Below are 15,159 nucleotides of genomic sequence, written 5' to 3' on the forward strand. Positions count from 1 at the left end.
ACTGAGCTGGACGTCTTCCTTTATGATAGGTACTGGCCTTGTTTTGAGACCTTGTGAAATCTCCCTTTCAAGCCATGAGGAGTGTTGGGAAGTGTAATGTCTGTGGTTCCACAGCTTAACTGACATAGCTGCCTGTTGAGTGAGGAACCGGATTCTTCTGTTAGGTTTTGAACCTGAGGTCCATTTAAAACACACTTCTTGTACTGGGAGAGATGTAATTCATCCCTGTCTATTATCTCTACTTGTTAAGAGTCAGTTCAGATCCTGTTGACCTATAGGTGAAGTCAGGACCACTTTTCCCGTCTCCAGATACCCTTCTTCACACTTAACTTTGAGGTGCTTTGTGAATTTCACTGCTGTATTGGATTGTCCAGTCAGTGATCCATGCCCAGTTCCTTTCTCAGTTTGTCCTACTCATCTGCCGTCTTTGTTACTGTGGATAACCTCATATCATCAACAGATGTCGTCATGTCACTGCTGAGCCCTTTCCATGTCATTTCTGAATTCACTGAGTGCTGGGAGCAGATCCCAGCACAGATCCCTATGGAAAGAGGTGCTGAAATGGCACCGAGTCCTGCCAAAAGTGGGTACATCTGCTTCTGCACGAGGCACAGCTCAGTTTGTAGTCACTTCACTGGGAATGTGGGGTTGCAGTAAGAAATTGCTGGAGGAATGGATGATTTCCTGTGCAAGATACATCATCAGGCTGTGGATGTGGAATTTCACCTTTGAGAAGGATCTGGTGGGGAAGGGATTCACCTGTTTGTATGCCTGAATGTTAAAAAGGGCCAAACCCACTTTGTTCACAGCATAACACTTTCATTTTAGGAGTTCTTCCAAAAGCAGTGTGGTTGGTACTTAACTTTTCATCTCTCTCTGCATTGCCAGTGTATGGAAAAACAATGTTAAGTAATGGAAATGAAGCAATTGAATAAATCTCACAATCATAAATCTGCACTGGGTTTAGATGATGAAGTGGGGATAATTACCTTAGCAATGGAACTGTTACTTGTTCTCTAGCAATGTTACTGTAATCAAACATATAATGTGGTATTAAGGAAACTGGGTCAGATCAAAAGGACCTGTAGCATAAAGCTGGTTCTTTCTGGTGGTAGCCTGTAGCTGCAGCTTAGGGAAGCGTAGAAGAAAAGGGAATGTTGTTCTGCTCCACATGCCATAGTCATGGATCCTTCCAGCAGCCTGCAGTTTGGGAGCCCTGAGCCACAGCCCCATGTTTGCTTCCATGGATTAATCCTGTGTCAACCCTGTTGTCTTTGGTGTCCAAGAGCTGTGCATTACACAGGGTATGTATTCACGCTGAGAAGAAAGCTAATGCTTGTTTCAAGGTGTTTGTGTGGTACCTGTCTCTTGTTCGTGCAGTGCTTCTGTATATCCAGTCTCATAGAATCATGGCATGGTTTTGGTTAGAAAGGACCTTAAGATCATCCAGTTCCAACCCCCTGCCATAGGCAGGGACACCTCACACCAGACCATGTCACCCAAGGCTCTGTCCAGCCTGGCCTTGAACACTGCCAGGGATGGAGCATTCACGTCTTCTCTGTGCAAGCTGTGCCAGTGCCTCAGCACCCTCACAGTAAAGAACTTCTTCCTTATATCTAACCTGAACTGCTCCTGTTTCAGTTTGAACCCGTCTCCCTGCAGTCCTTTCTTTTCCAGGCTGAGGAATCTGCTCACTTCCATCTCTCCTCATGTGCAAGCTGCTCCGTAAGTCCCATTTTCCCTGTTCTTTCCCTGTGTTACCCCCTTTCCATGATGATGTCCAAACCAGCAGAGTTCAGGATAGGAACGTGAGGTGTCATCCTGCTGCTTCCTCATGCTGTGTCTGTCCCCTTCCTAATTACTCTTGAAACAGGCTTTTCCAGTGCTCCTGTTATGAAGCCCTGTGAAAACTGCACTTTCAGGAAGCTATCTACAGTGACTCCAAGGTCTTTCCTAATCAGGAAAAACTAAATTGGAACCCATCATTTTCTATGTGGAGTCACCTATTTTTTGTCTCAACACAGAGCCTTGCATTAATGCACTTGAATTTCATGTTCCATTTTCTCTCTCTCACGCTGTATAATAACTAGCGGGAAGGAAAGGGCTGGGGATAACTACTTGATGCACTTCATGTTTTGTCTTTAATAGACCTCATACTGTATCCTTATTGTGAAGTTTAATGAGAGAGGTCTTAACTACAGACCTGTACAGCAGTTTACTGCTTTGTGTGTGTATAAACAGCTCTGTTCTCAGCATGTCCATGACCTGGTGATTAATAAGACCTTCCTCCTTCCTGCACTCCAGCTGAGTTTGCTTCAAGAGCTGTTGCTAACTTCCAGGGACTCCCAGTATGCCATTAATCAGAGCTGCTTCTGAGCCCTCCTGTGTGTGTCCTGCAGACTGCAGCCCATCACTTGGCATTCTGGCTTCCTTGCTAATCTGGCTGAATCTGTGTTCTGGGTAGTTTATCCCTGGTGGGCTTTGTCCCCTCTCCTTGTCCTCTCTGCAGGCTGGAAGGTCCTTAAATTGTTACGTACTGAATGGTGAATTTGTTTGGGTTTTCCTGTGGCAAAGAAAGGGGTTTTGAGGGTCTTTCCCCTCCCCATGGCTGTCCCTTGATGAATCTTGTACCTTTTTATCACCTATCAGCCCAGCAGACTTCCTGATAAGCTTCTGACTGTCAGTGTGTTTGATAAAGCTGTCTCCTGCACATCAGTCCTCAGTGTTCTGTGTTTTAGTGGTGGGTTGACCAGGTCCCACCAGAGCTGCTCTGTCACTGCCCTCCTGAGCTGGACAGGGGAGACAAGATACAACGAAAGGTTTGTGGATTGAGGTAAGGGCAGGGAGGGATCACTCAGCAATTGCTGTAATGGGCAAAACAGCCTCAGTTTGGGGAAATCTCTTCCATTTATTGCCTGTTGAATAAGAGTAGGGTAATAAATAAAACTAAAGCACCTTCCCCCCACCCCTCCAGTCTTCTGGGCTTAACTTGACTCCCAATTTCTCTACCTCCACCCCATGAGTGGTGCAGAGGGATGGGGAAATGGGGGTTGTGCTCAGCTTATCACACCTTGTCTCTGCTGCTCCTTCCTCCTCAGGGGATGGCTCCTTGTACTCTTCCCCTGCTTCTGTGTGGGCTCCTCTCTCCACAGGGCCACAGGTCCTCCCAGCAGCCTGATGCAGTGCAGGCTTCCCATGGGGACAGAGCCTCTTTTGGGCATCCCCCTGCTCTGGCAGGGGATCTCTGCTGTGGTGCCTGGAGCACCTTCTCCCTCCTCCTTCACTGACCATGGGGACTGCAGGGCTGTTGCTCTCACATGTTCTCACTCCTCTCCAGCTGCAGTTGCTGTTGTACAAACTCTTTCTCCTTCTTAAATACATTGTCCCTGCCACCATCACTGCTGGGCTCAGCTTTGGCCAGTGGTGGGTCCATCTTGGAGCTGCCGGTGTTGGATCTGTTGAACATGGGGGAATCTTCTAGCAGCCTCTCACAGCACCCCCCCAAAGCCCTGCCATGGAAAATCAAATACATTGAGTTTGCCGAGGTTTTTTTGTTTTCCTGTATCCCAGATATAAGGCAGAAGCTCTTCCCTGTGAGGGTGCTGAGGTGCTGGCACAGGGTGCCCAGAGAAGCTGTGGCTGCCCCATCCCTGGCAATGTTCAAGGGCAGGTTGGACACAGGGGCTTGGAGCAAGCTGCTCTAGTGGAAGGTGTCCCTGCCTGTGGCAGGGGTTGGAACTGGGTGAGCTTTAAGGTCCCTTCCAACCCAAACCAGTCTGTGTTTCTGCGACTTCACTTTCTGAAGGACATCCTTTTGCATGCTTAATGTTTCGTTTTCTTTCTTTTTAAGTTATACTTTCCCTGTTCTTCCCTATGCAACACAAGGTCTTTAGCAAGCTGTCAGCCCCTGAAACCTTCATTCACCTTCTTGCCTGCTCTTTTTAGTTTCCTCTAGTGAAGCTTCCTTTTCTCTTAATCACAGAAAGCTTGAGGTTAGAAGGGCTCTACCAGAGGTCATCTTGGCCAACCCGCTGCTTAAGCAGGGATTCTTTAGCTGTGTAACTAAAAATAGAGAAAACTGGTGGTTCAAATAGAGAACTTGAGTGTGTTGTAGTTGCTCTCCAGCAGTGAAGATGGTGCACGCAGTTCAGGACTGGGTCAAGCCTTGCTTCTGTTGTGGGTGTTGAGAGCTGTTTGAAGAAGGGGTAATGAATGGTGTCTTAAAAATACAGTGTTTGCGTCACATTGCCAATGCTGAGAGCTTATCTGACCCCCTGAAATCCTGCAGTTGGGCCACCTTCATCTCAGAAGATGATGTTTGTGCATCTCCAGAGGTGATGTTTGTCACTTAGACCTGCCATGCATAGGGCCATGATGTTATTTTCTACTTGAGGCCGAACCTGGGAAGCCTCCCTGTCCTGTTGAACTTGGTTCTGTGTCCTTTCTTGCTGTGCTTTTCTTGGAAGGAGGGTTTGAGCTTTCTGAGCTTTCATGCGCTCTGAGATACTCAAATCACTCTGACATGGATCCTACCAGAGAATTTCTCCATATGGGATTGTGGCTCTCATCCAGCTGGAATGTTCTGCAGCAGCCAAAATGGCACCAGGCTGATGTTCAACTATGGATGCTGCCCTCAGCCAGTGGAAAGAGCGGTTTGGTTCACCCTTCTGTCAGCATCTCTGTGGTCAGAGGGCTTCCTGTCTGTGTTCCTCCAGGTTGGTAAGTGGGAATTGACACCCAGAATGCTTATAGAGCCCTAGCAGGCATTGGAAGCTGAGTGGATTGAAGCCCACTCTGGTGTTTCAATCTTGGGAACTGGTGTTTTCACTTGCAGGGAGTTGTCAGTCAATGGGGTGCTTAAGAAAGAGTGATGTGGATCACTGTGGCGTGGCGAAAAGCAAGGCGAAGGCTTGCAGTGCCTTTGTGGGTGAAATGAAGGGGGAGTTTTGTGACATAAAAGGGTAAAATGAGTGAGATTGAAAATGAAATATGAAGGAAATGGTGTTTGTGAGGAGCAGCTCGGTGTGGTTTGGGTGGTTGGCAGCTTTGCCTGGTTTTCCTTCCTCTCTTGAATCAGTGGAAAAATCCACAACCTTGAGATGTCATCAGGGCCTGCCTGCATTTCTTGCCATAGCGATCCCACAGCAAGGCCTCTGGGAGGTGTGGGGAATGTAGGAATGGTGATAGTTACTTCAGAGCTGGGGTTGTGTGGCTGAGGTGTGGGATGGCAGCAGTGCCCCTGGATCCATCAGTGGGATCCAGATCCCTTGGTGACCAGCCAAGCTCTGTGTAAGCTGTGGGATTTTGGAGTGCTTAACCTCTAAAAACCGCTTACTTCCTTTAAAGATGTAGAGAGACAAGTATTGCTAAGAAGCAGTTCTTCCACTAACATGGGGATAGCCATGACAAGATGGGATCAACAGCCTCGGCTGGCTTAGGAAGTGCCCGTCTCCACTCTGGTTGTCCAGAAGAGCTTAAATGAATGAGGAAACCCCCAACATCTTCACCAGAAGAAATGGAGTGAGATAAATCTGTCCTTAAAGATCAGGTTTCATTTGTGTGCTACCACGTTCTGATTGTCTGGTCAGTGGCAGTGTATCAATTGAGCTGGTTTGGGGGTTTTAAGATGAGTTGGTGTCAGTCTGGGGTTATTAATACCCTACCAGAGAAAAACCCCAAACCCCAACCCAATCAAACCCCAAATCTAACCCCTTTGGAGTGTATCTTTCAGCACGTTAGTTAGTGATTGTTCATCCAAGTGACTGATCTGACTGGCTGGAAATTTCGGGGTGCTTTACCCTCCACGTTATGGGAAGGCTCAGGCTCAGGTTTGTGTGTGGGTGAATGGACACTACCACAAAGTGCAAATACAGACTCAGAAGCAGCCTTTGGGCTGAGGTTAATGAACTTTTTCTGTTCCCTTTTGGCCTGTGCGTGGCTTCCTCTCCAGGAGTGCAGGCTGGTCTGAAAGCTGTGTAAATAGCAGTGTAGAGCTGGGGTTTAGTGTTGATAGATCTCAGTTTCTAGCAGGCTGGGAATGCTCTTGTGGCCACCAAATGATGCCAGAGCCAGGGCTGAATGTAGGTGTCTGCTTCCACAGAGATGTTCTCTGCTCTCTTGGGGAAAGCCCACCGTATCCTGGGCTGCATCCAAAGGAGAGTGACCAGCAGGTAGAAGGAGGTGATCCTGCCCCTCTGCTCTGCTCTCGTGAGACCTCACCTGGAGCATTGTGTGCAGTTCTGGTGTCCTCAACAGAAAAAGGACATGGAACTGTTGGAACAAGTCCAGAGGAGGCCACGAGGATGATCAGGGGACTGGAGCACCTCCTGTATGAAGACAGGCTGAGGAAGTTGGGGCTGTTCAGCCTGGAGAAGAGAAGGCTGCGTGGAGACCTCCGAGCAGCCTTCCAGTATCTGAAGGGGGCCTATAGGGATGGTGGGGAGGGACTCTTCATTAGGGACTGTAGTGACAGGACAAGGGGTAACGGGTTAAAACTGAAACAGGGGAAGTTTAGATTGGATACAAGGAGGAAATTCTTTCCTGTGAGGGTGGTGAGGCACTGGAATGGGTTGCCCAGGGAGGTTGTGAATGCTCCATCCCTGTTGGTGTTCAAGGCCAGATTGGACAAAGCCTTGGGTGAGATGGTTTAGTGTGAGGTGTCCCCGCCCGTGGCAGGGCGGGTTGGAACTGGGTGATCTTAAGGTCCTTTCCAGCCCTAACTATTCTATGATTCTAGGGGATTGAAGGATGGTGAGAGCACACTGTTTGTTCCCATAAAATAAGTAGAGATTGACTACAGACACTAAGGAATGGGCTCAGGACAGTGAAGATGAGGGGTATTTTCATTACTGCCAGTTAATAATTAAGATAAATTAACACAAAGTGTCTGTGGTTTGGGGGAATACTCATTCAAGGAGTTGTAACTTGTAGTAACTATACAACTGTATAGTCACTGTAGCAATTATAGTAACTTGGAGGTCAGATGTTGAGTGCTTCCCATGATTCCCAAGGAAACAACCTCATAGTCATTCCATAGGCAGAAATCTCCCTGACATCAATGCTCAGGATTTGTTGTTGTTACTGAGGCCTGGAAATAAAGAGGTTGACTCCATTGTGTGTCACATATGAGGGAGGACTGCTCAGCCCTCGCTGCAGTCAGGGTTGTGCTTGATGCCTTCACATTGTCTGTTTTTACCTTCGGGAGGGTCCTGAGCCTATTTCAGGGACGACGTTTCCAGTATCTTCTATTTTAGGCTCTTGACGCAGGGTTTGAAGCACTGTTGAGGTGTTGGCAGTGATGCAGTATGTGTTTTGTTTACAGTAACTCCTTCCCAGATTTGTAACACAAATACCATCTCTGCAGCGCTTCAGAGCTCTGGTCCCTCTGGACCTGAGGGTTTCATCTCACTTAACTTGCATTGTGAAAGGTTATACCCATCTAATCCAGATGGATAAGGATGAATGTCGTCTGGCTGGCTGATTTTTCAGAGAGCTTAAGGGAGTCTCTTAGTGGCTTGAGTAGTTTCAAGCTAGTTTCAAGGAGGTGATCCTGCCCCTTTACTCTGCTCTCATGAGACCTCACCTGGAGCATTGTGTGCAGTTCTGGTGTCCTCAACATAAAAAGGACATGGAACTGTTGGAACAAGGCCAGAGGAAGCCACGGGGATGATCAGGGGCTGGAGCACCTCCTGTATGAAGACAGGCTGAGAAAGTTGGGGCTGTTCAGCCTGGAGAAGAGAAGGCTGCATGGAGACCTCCGAGCAGCCTTCCAGTATCTGAAGGGGCCTATAGGGATGGTGGGGAGGGACTCTTCATTAGGGACTGCAGTGACAGGACAAGGGGTAACGGGTTAAAACTTAAACAGGGGAAGTTTAGATTGGATATAAGGAAGAAATTCTTTCCTGTGAGGGTGGTGAGGCACTGGAATGGGTTGCCCAGGGAGGTTGTGAATGCTCCATCCCTGGCAGTGTTCAAGACCAGGTTGGACAGAGCCTTGGGTGAGATGGTTTAGTGTGAGGTGTCCCTGCCCATGGCAGGGGGGTTGGAAGTGGATGATCTTAAGGTCCTTTCCAACCCAAACTATTCTGTGATTCTATAAACAGCAAGTAGTAAGATCTACTCTTCCTTTTCTCATCGTTGTTCTACGTGGAGAACTTCAGCTTCCTTCGTAGTTGTTATTTCTTGATGTTCTGCCATGAAAAGCAGTCTAAAGATAATTGTGCAAAAGCAACTTTGTGCTCAATGTGGAGGGGTATTTGTGTTGGTAGGAGAGGATTAACATCCTAAAGTCTTAGGTGGAATTCACTCGAAAAAGAGCTTGCTTTGGTACATGAGCATTTTTGTACAATGATGCTGCTTCTCTTCCTTGAAGATCTTCCAACTTCAAAAAATACACCCTGCCATATGTTACTGTAATAGCAGCACATGAACTGTATTGAAAGATAAATGAACAGGACTGCAATTGGAGGTTTTAATTCTGCAGAGGGGTCCATTTTGGATCCATTTTTTACTCTACAGAAGATCTAAACTTAGTTTTACCACATGCCCATGCAAAACATTTTGAGGCTGAGCTCAGGATGAAGAGGATGAGAAGGAAGGAAAAGGAACTCCTGCAGTACCAGTGCTTGGGAAGGTATTTGGTGAGTAGACAATGAAACTGCTATTGCAGAAAACAGTGCTCTGGGGTTTAAAGGCTGCATATGGCAGACTGAGGGAGCTGGGCTGGTTCAGCCTGGAGAAGAGAAGGCTCCTGAAGGGGAGACCTTAGAGCAGCTCCAGTGCCTAAAGGGGCTGCAGGAAAGCTGGAGAAGGGCTTTGGACAAGGGCCTGTAGGGCCAGGCCAAGGGGAATGGCTTTAACCTGCCAGAGGGGAGACTAAGATGAGCTCTTAGGCAGAAGCTCTTCCCTGTGAGGGTGCTGAGGCGCTGGCCCAGGGTGCCCAGAGAAGCTGTGGCTGCCCCATCCCTGGCAGTGTTCAAGGGCAGGTTGGACACAGGGGCTTGGAGCAAGCTGCTCTAGTGGAAGGTGTCCCTGCCCGTGGCAGGGGCTGGAACTGGATGAGCTTTAAGGTCCCTTCCAACCCAAACTAGTCTGGGATTCTACATGTGCCATCCAGTCCTCTGCCGGGTTCACCTTTTTCTTTATGGCAGATTTGCCTTTCCCTGGTCATTTACCCTTTTTGTTAGGTCATAATTTGCTGTTCAGTTGTTGATGCTCAACCTGGGAACAAGCTGTGCCTGTACTGTTAAAGGAAACAACGTTTAGTGGGTTTGAAGTGTCCTGTGGCCATCCACACTCTCAGTTTTCAGCACACTCATGACACTGCTTGGCCAGCTGATCTGAGCTACATCTACTTTTGAGGACAGGAGGAGGCTGCATTTGATCCTGACAGGGATGTGTGGATCCAGGTTACACGGTGGCACTTGTCCTCAGTGCCAGAAATACATACAGGTATAGACAGAGGGGTAGCACAATGAGTTGGTGCCCAGTGCTTCGTCTGTAACAATAGTCATAACATAATATATCTACATTATATAGTATATAATATACTATATTATGTGTGTCTATAATGTAGTCATCAGGCAAATCATTCTGAGCAGCACAAGAAACTTTGATACAGCATTGGACATCCAGCTTCTCTTACAGCTTTTAGATTGTAGCCATTGGTTCAGTTGTCTTCTGCTCTTGATATACAGTAACTTTAAGACACAAATATTTAATGTTAGGGGGGGATTTGGACTTTTGAGTGTTTGTGTTACTCCTTTAAAATGTGTTGGTGTATTTGGACAAAGCCTGTGGACCATTTAACCATCCTCTTAATTGTGACCAGGTAGTGAAGATGCCCTTTGTGTGTTTGATGTAGGCATTTGCTAAGAAAAAGCAGTAAGTCTCCCACTGAAAGTCATTTTGGACCAGAGTCATAATGAAGTCGAAGCAATAACTTGCCAAAGCTGTGTTTTGCTGTCATTCGTGGAGAAGAGCTCCTGCAGGATTTAATCTGTTCACTGATCTGACAGTGCTTTCTGCAGCGATCCTGGAAGGACACGTCAGTTTAACTCATGTGTTTCATTAAAGCCATACATACTTATTGTAGTGCTCACATCAGGTGCTGGTAATATTGAAAAGGTTGGAAAACTGTGCTGCCAAACCGTCCTTTTTGGTCTTCTCTTGTTTGTCTTTTCTCGAAGACCTGATGGGAGTGCAGGAACCTGTCAATATTCCTGACCAAGGGTTTGGGCACAGTTAAGCCAGTAGTTTTCCAGTCACAGAATCATGGAATGGTTTGTGTTGGAAGGGACCTTAAGGTCATCCAGTTCCAAACCCCTGCTGTGGACTGGGACACCTCACACTAGACCATGTCGTCCAAGGCTCTGTCCAGCCTGGCCTTGAACACTGCCAGGGATGGAGCATTTACCACTTCTCTGGGCACCCTGTGCCAGTGCCTCAGCACCCTCACAGTAAGGAGCTTCTGCCTTGATAATTAATGACACTGTTTATAAATAACATTTAGAGATCTTTTTCTGTGCCTTCTAGGGTTGGTTTTGGAGGGAGGAGGAATGTCAGCCAAATTTCAGGCATTTCTGTGCTACCTTGGAGACTAGAAAATGTTTCATTATTGGCACCCCAGATCCCTTATGTAACCTGGTAATTCTGGGAACAGGAATTGGGAGAAGAATGCAGAGCAGTTGGAGTATTTTCATAAAATTACAGGATTCACAAACTGTGCTAAATACTTTAATGTCTCCTGTGGAGCCAGGCTGAGAGAGCTGGGCTGGGTCAGCCTGGACAAGAGAAGGCTCCTGAAGGGGAGACCTGAGAGCAGCTCCAGTGCCTGAAGGGGCTGCAGGAAAGCTGGAGAGGGGCTTGGGACAAGGGCCTGTAGGGCCAGGCCAAGGGGAATGGCTTTAACCTGCCAGAGGGGAGACTAAGATGAGCTCTTAGGCAGAAGCTCTTCCCTGTGAGGGTGCTGAGGCGCTGGCACAGGGTGCCCAGAGAAGCTGTGGCTGCCCCATCCCTGGCAGTGTTCAAGGCCAGGTTGGACACAGGGGCTTGGAGCAAGCTGCTCTAGTGGAAGGTGTCCCTGTCCATGGCAGGGGTTGGAGCTGGAGGAGCTTCAAGGTCCCTTCCAACACAAACCATTCTATGGGTCTGTGGAGGTCTCCAGAAATACGAGTATTCCAGGCTGCTGGAATGCACTTAGGTTGTTAGGATTGCATCTTTGGGGTGTTAAATTCCGGTCTCACAGAGCAAATGAGACACTGGCAATTATTACATAAACCCAGTGTATTGGAGTTTGCAGCATGTTAAAAGGGAATAAACCACATGAACAGACACCTATTTAGGATGTGCTTTGTGTGCTGTTCATGTGCAGCCCCCGACACAGGTCTGTGGGAAGGAAGTTGCCCTGATCTTTCTTACTGCTCTCGGGAGGGGTTTTATGTTCTCCAGGTTCAAGGCCTGTAGTTCAAACAGTGCAAGGCAGAAGGGGAATTTCCCTGCTTTTATCTCCTGTGAAACAGTGTGGCTTATTTTACGTGCTCTGTTTGCAAAAAACTCTTCTTATATTCAGTGAAGGAAGGCTTGATTATTTTCAGTGTAGAATGAAGATAGTGACCGGTTGCTGTTTCCTGCTTGGTGGATGTCATGGTTCTAAAGTCGCTTAGAAATTGCTATATTGTGAGACCACCTTCAGAGTATAGAGAGTCTGACATAGGAATCCACAGCCTCAGGATGACTCAGAATCAAAAATGAGTCAGTTATGCCTTATTCTGTGTAAGTTAATCTTTTAAAATACAGAATTAGAAGTAAAACAGGAAGTTCAGGGTGCCTTGTCCAGTACTGCATCATTTCGCTTGCTCTGTGCATTAGGGAAGAGGAACAAAGAAGTGGTGAATGCTCCACCCCTGGCAGTGTTCAGGGCCAGGCTGGACAGAGCCTTTGGTGACATGGTTTAGTGTGAGGTGTCCCTGCCCATGGCAGGGGGGTTGGAACTGGGTCATCTTAAGGTCCTTTCCAACCCAAACCATTCTGTGATTCTATGATTTCATGATAGTTTCAGAGGGATATGATTTAAGGGCAGGAGAGTGATGGAGTAAACCAGAGGAATGAGCTGCGCTTGAGATGTTTGAGTATCCCAGAAGGCAGAATCTTTGTCTGTAGCAGAGATTGTGAAGATTTAGGACCCAGCATAAATAAGAAATAAGAGGTATTTAGGGTTAGATACATAGCATGCAGTTCCTGAGAAACAACCGGTGAGTTTTCAATAAGCACTCTCAGAGATCCTGCTTACAGTGTGGTTTCTGGGATGATACTTCTCAGTATAGATCAAGGGTTAAATATAAACCAGTGCGTTTCAGTTTGATTATTCAGGGTTTAGAATCTATATCCTTTTATTTTTCTGTGCGAAGAAACAATCTTCTTTTCCTACAGCATTTCTTCCACTGTTACTCATCTGCCAGGACACATTTGGGATGTTGATCAGTTTGTTCTTTCCATTCCCCTTTCCTCTCGGGATGCTCCGTGCACATGTTAGTAATGGAGGCAGAGTATGTGCTCTGAAAGTCAGCTCATACTGAGTTACTGAACTGTGTGTACTGTCCACTTCCATTCCTTCAAGTACATCCGAACTTTAGGCTCTGGAGTGACAGAAGGGATGGCAATAAAAGGTGTTTGGATGATGGGAGGGCCGGGAAGGGGGAGCTGTGCCATGAAAGCAGCAAGCACGTCTGTGTTCACTTCTGTTAATAGCTTTTTTGGCTAAACTGATGTCCTCTATTTACATAAATCCTCCTCATATTCTATTAATACGTAAATGACCATCTGTTTCTCACCTGTATTTAGGTTCTGTATTTTCTTTCCTTTCTGACTTTAGCTTCCATGAAGTAATGAGGTGACAGAAAACCAGCAGATCAGGTATTTTCCATGCTTGTATTTTTGCAGTACGTTTATTGAGGTAGGGGAAAGGAACCACCTTTAAGGTGCTTCTGTCAGGTTAAAAGAGCACAGGCAGCGCACAGCAGTAAGCATTACATAGCAGTAAAAATAAAATGAAGCATTACAATTAACTTCAACGCCAGTTTTAGGATTTCCTAGCTAGCTTTTGATACGTTTTAGATGCATATCTCAATACCAAGCCTGTGATGCAGTCTGGCTTTGCATGCAAGATAAGCATTTTTGCACAGGAGTTCATTTTGGAGTGCCTTTAGAGACCTCTCCTGCCCAGACACACCGAGTAGGGATAAATATTCAAGAATCCTATAGCCAGGAAGTGACAAGTTATTTCACACTGGAGCTTCTTCCTTATCTCCGACCTCCACGTTCAGGGGAGCTGAACTTCCCCTGTTTTAGTTTGAACCCATCACCCCTTGTCCTGTCACTACAGCCCCTGATGAAGAGTCCCTCTCCAGCATCCTTGTAGCCCCCTTCAGATACTGGAAGGCTGCCTTCAACCACCAGGCCGCTATGGAGTGTTACTGTTTCCTCTGCCAATACTTTGGTTATCTACAAACTTCCTCTCAAGTAATCTTACTATTACCTAGACTATGAAATTACCCATATCAGCTGCTCCTTCATGTCACTTGTAGTGTAACAGGACAGCATCCATTTGCTTTGTGTAAGAAAGCAGTTTACCAGCTCTGGAAAAGATGAGGGGACTTTGCTATCCCAGGTGATTATTTTTACGGACAGAATGAGTCATTTTCATGTGGACTTCTAGCATGTGGGTGAGTGAATCATCAGGTGTTGAACAGATTAGTCTCTTTAATGGGACACGCACAAGATAATGTTTTCTCACTGAGACAATGCGTACCTCTCTAAAGACAACATTACAGAGGCTGAAATAAGGTGTTATCGTGTCCCCTTAAACATGTTACCTTGGGAGATGAGCCATGAAACAGCCCAGGGTTGCTTTTCATAGTTCTTGGTGTGTGTGTGGGGGGGTAGTGACCTTTTAAAGTACTCTGAGGAGCAGATTAGGAGGGAAAAATAAAGCACTGACCAACAGTTGCATAAGAAATTGAGCACTGGCTTGACTTGCTCCTGTTCCTTGTGTTGTGCAACAGTTGTAGGTAGGTTTGTATCCGTCTGCTTTCCAAGTAACAAGTGATAGGACATAGAGGAAGTGGCCTCAAGTTGCACCATGGGGAGGTTTAGACTGGGGGTTACCCTGAAAGGATAGTGAAGCACTGGAACAGGCTGACCAGGGCTGTGGTGGAGTCACCATCGCTGGAGGGGTTTAGAAGACATGTAAATGTGGTGCTTGGTGACATGGTTTAGTGGTGGCCTTTAGCAGTGCTGGGTTAACAGCTGGACTTGATCTGAGAGGTCTTTTCCAGCCCTGATGATTCCATGTAAACTTGCACACCACATGATGATGATCCATCATGTGTCAAGTGCCCAATGTCCATTTAGAGAAGGACATGGATCTCATGGAGCAAGTCCAGAGGAGGCCACAAGGATGATCAGGGGACTGGAGCACCTCCTGCATGAAGACAGGCTGAGAGCATTGGGGCTGTTAAGCCTGGAGAAGAGAAGGCTGTGTGGAGACCTCAGAGCAGCCTCTAGTGTCTGAAGGGGGCTGTAAGGATGCTGGAGAGGGACTCTTCATCAGGGACTGTAGTGACAGGACAAGGGGTGATGGGTTCAAATTGAAACAGGGGAAGTTCAGGTTGGATACAAGGCAGAAGCTCTTCCCTGTGAGGGTGCTGAGGCGCTAGCACAGGGTGCCCAGAGAAGCTGTGGCTGCCTCATCCCTGGCAGTGTTCAAGGCCAGGTTGGACACAGGGGCTTGGAGCAAGGTGCTCCAGTGGAAGGTGTCCCTGCCCGTGGCAGGGGTTGGAGCTGGGTGAGCTTTAAGGTCCTTTCCAACCCAAACCAGTCTGGGATTTCTATACTTTAGGTAGCAAAAGCACACTAAATGTGGTAGATCTGCCTCAGTGCTTTTTCTTTCCTCAGTCCACAGCCAAGTTCAACCAGAATTATGCTTTTATGCTATGTTGGGTTTGACTGAGATCAGGAAAATTACAGGGCAAACCCATCTTACTGTTACGACTGCCTTGAGGTAGGAAATGAAGTATGACACTTAGGCAGGGGTAGGTAGGGTTGAGGGCTTCAGTCACATCTCACCCCAGCTTTACATGAAAAACTGATGATCCTTCCTAG

At 47.1% G+C, this 15,159-nt stretch overlaps 1 long non-coding RNA gene across 8 annotated transcripts in view; it reads left to right on the forward strand.

The window, feature by feature from the left end:
- LOC130601459 (uncharacterized) overlaps positions 1-15,159 on the forward strand; it is an 86,345-nt gene that overhangs the window by 4,311 nt on the left and 66,875 nt on the right. For 5 of the 8 annotated variants that reach the window (XR_008972678.1, XR_008972675.1, XR_008972681.1 and 2 more), the window contains exons 2-3: positions 1,129-1,304; positions 5,347-5,520. This is a non-coding gene — a long non-coding RNA (uncharacterized LOC130601459). The remainder of the gene's footprint in view (positions 1-1,128; positions 1,305-5,346; positions 5,521-15,159) is intronic. The other 3 variants (XR_008972680.1, XR_008972688.1, XR_008972677.1) reach the window with 3 other exon arrangements.

Source organism: Pezoporus wallicus, unplaced genomic scaffold (assembly GCF_028554395.1).
Source record: "Pezoporus wallicus isolate ANWC-B61680 ecotype Strahan unplaced genomic scaffold, APGP_CSIRO_Pwel_v1 contig_8817, whole genome shotgun sequence".
Classification (NCBI taxonomy): domain Eukaryota; kingdom Metazoa; phylum Chordata; class Aves; order Psittaciformes; family Psittacidae; genus Pezoporus; species Pezoporus wallicus.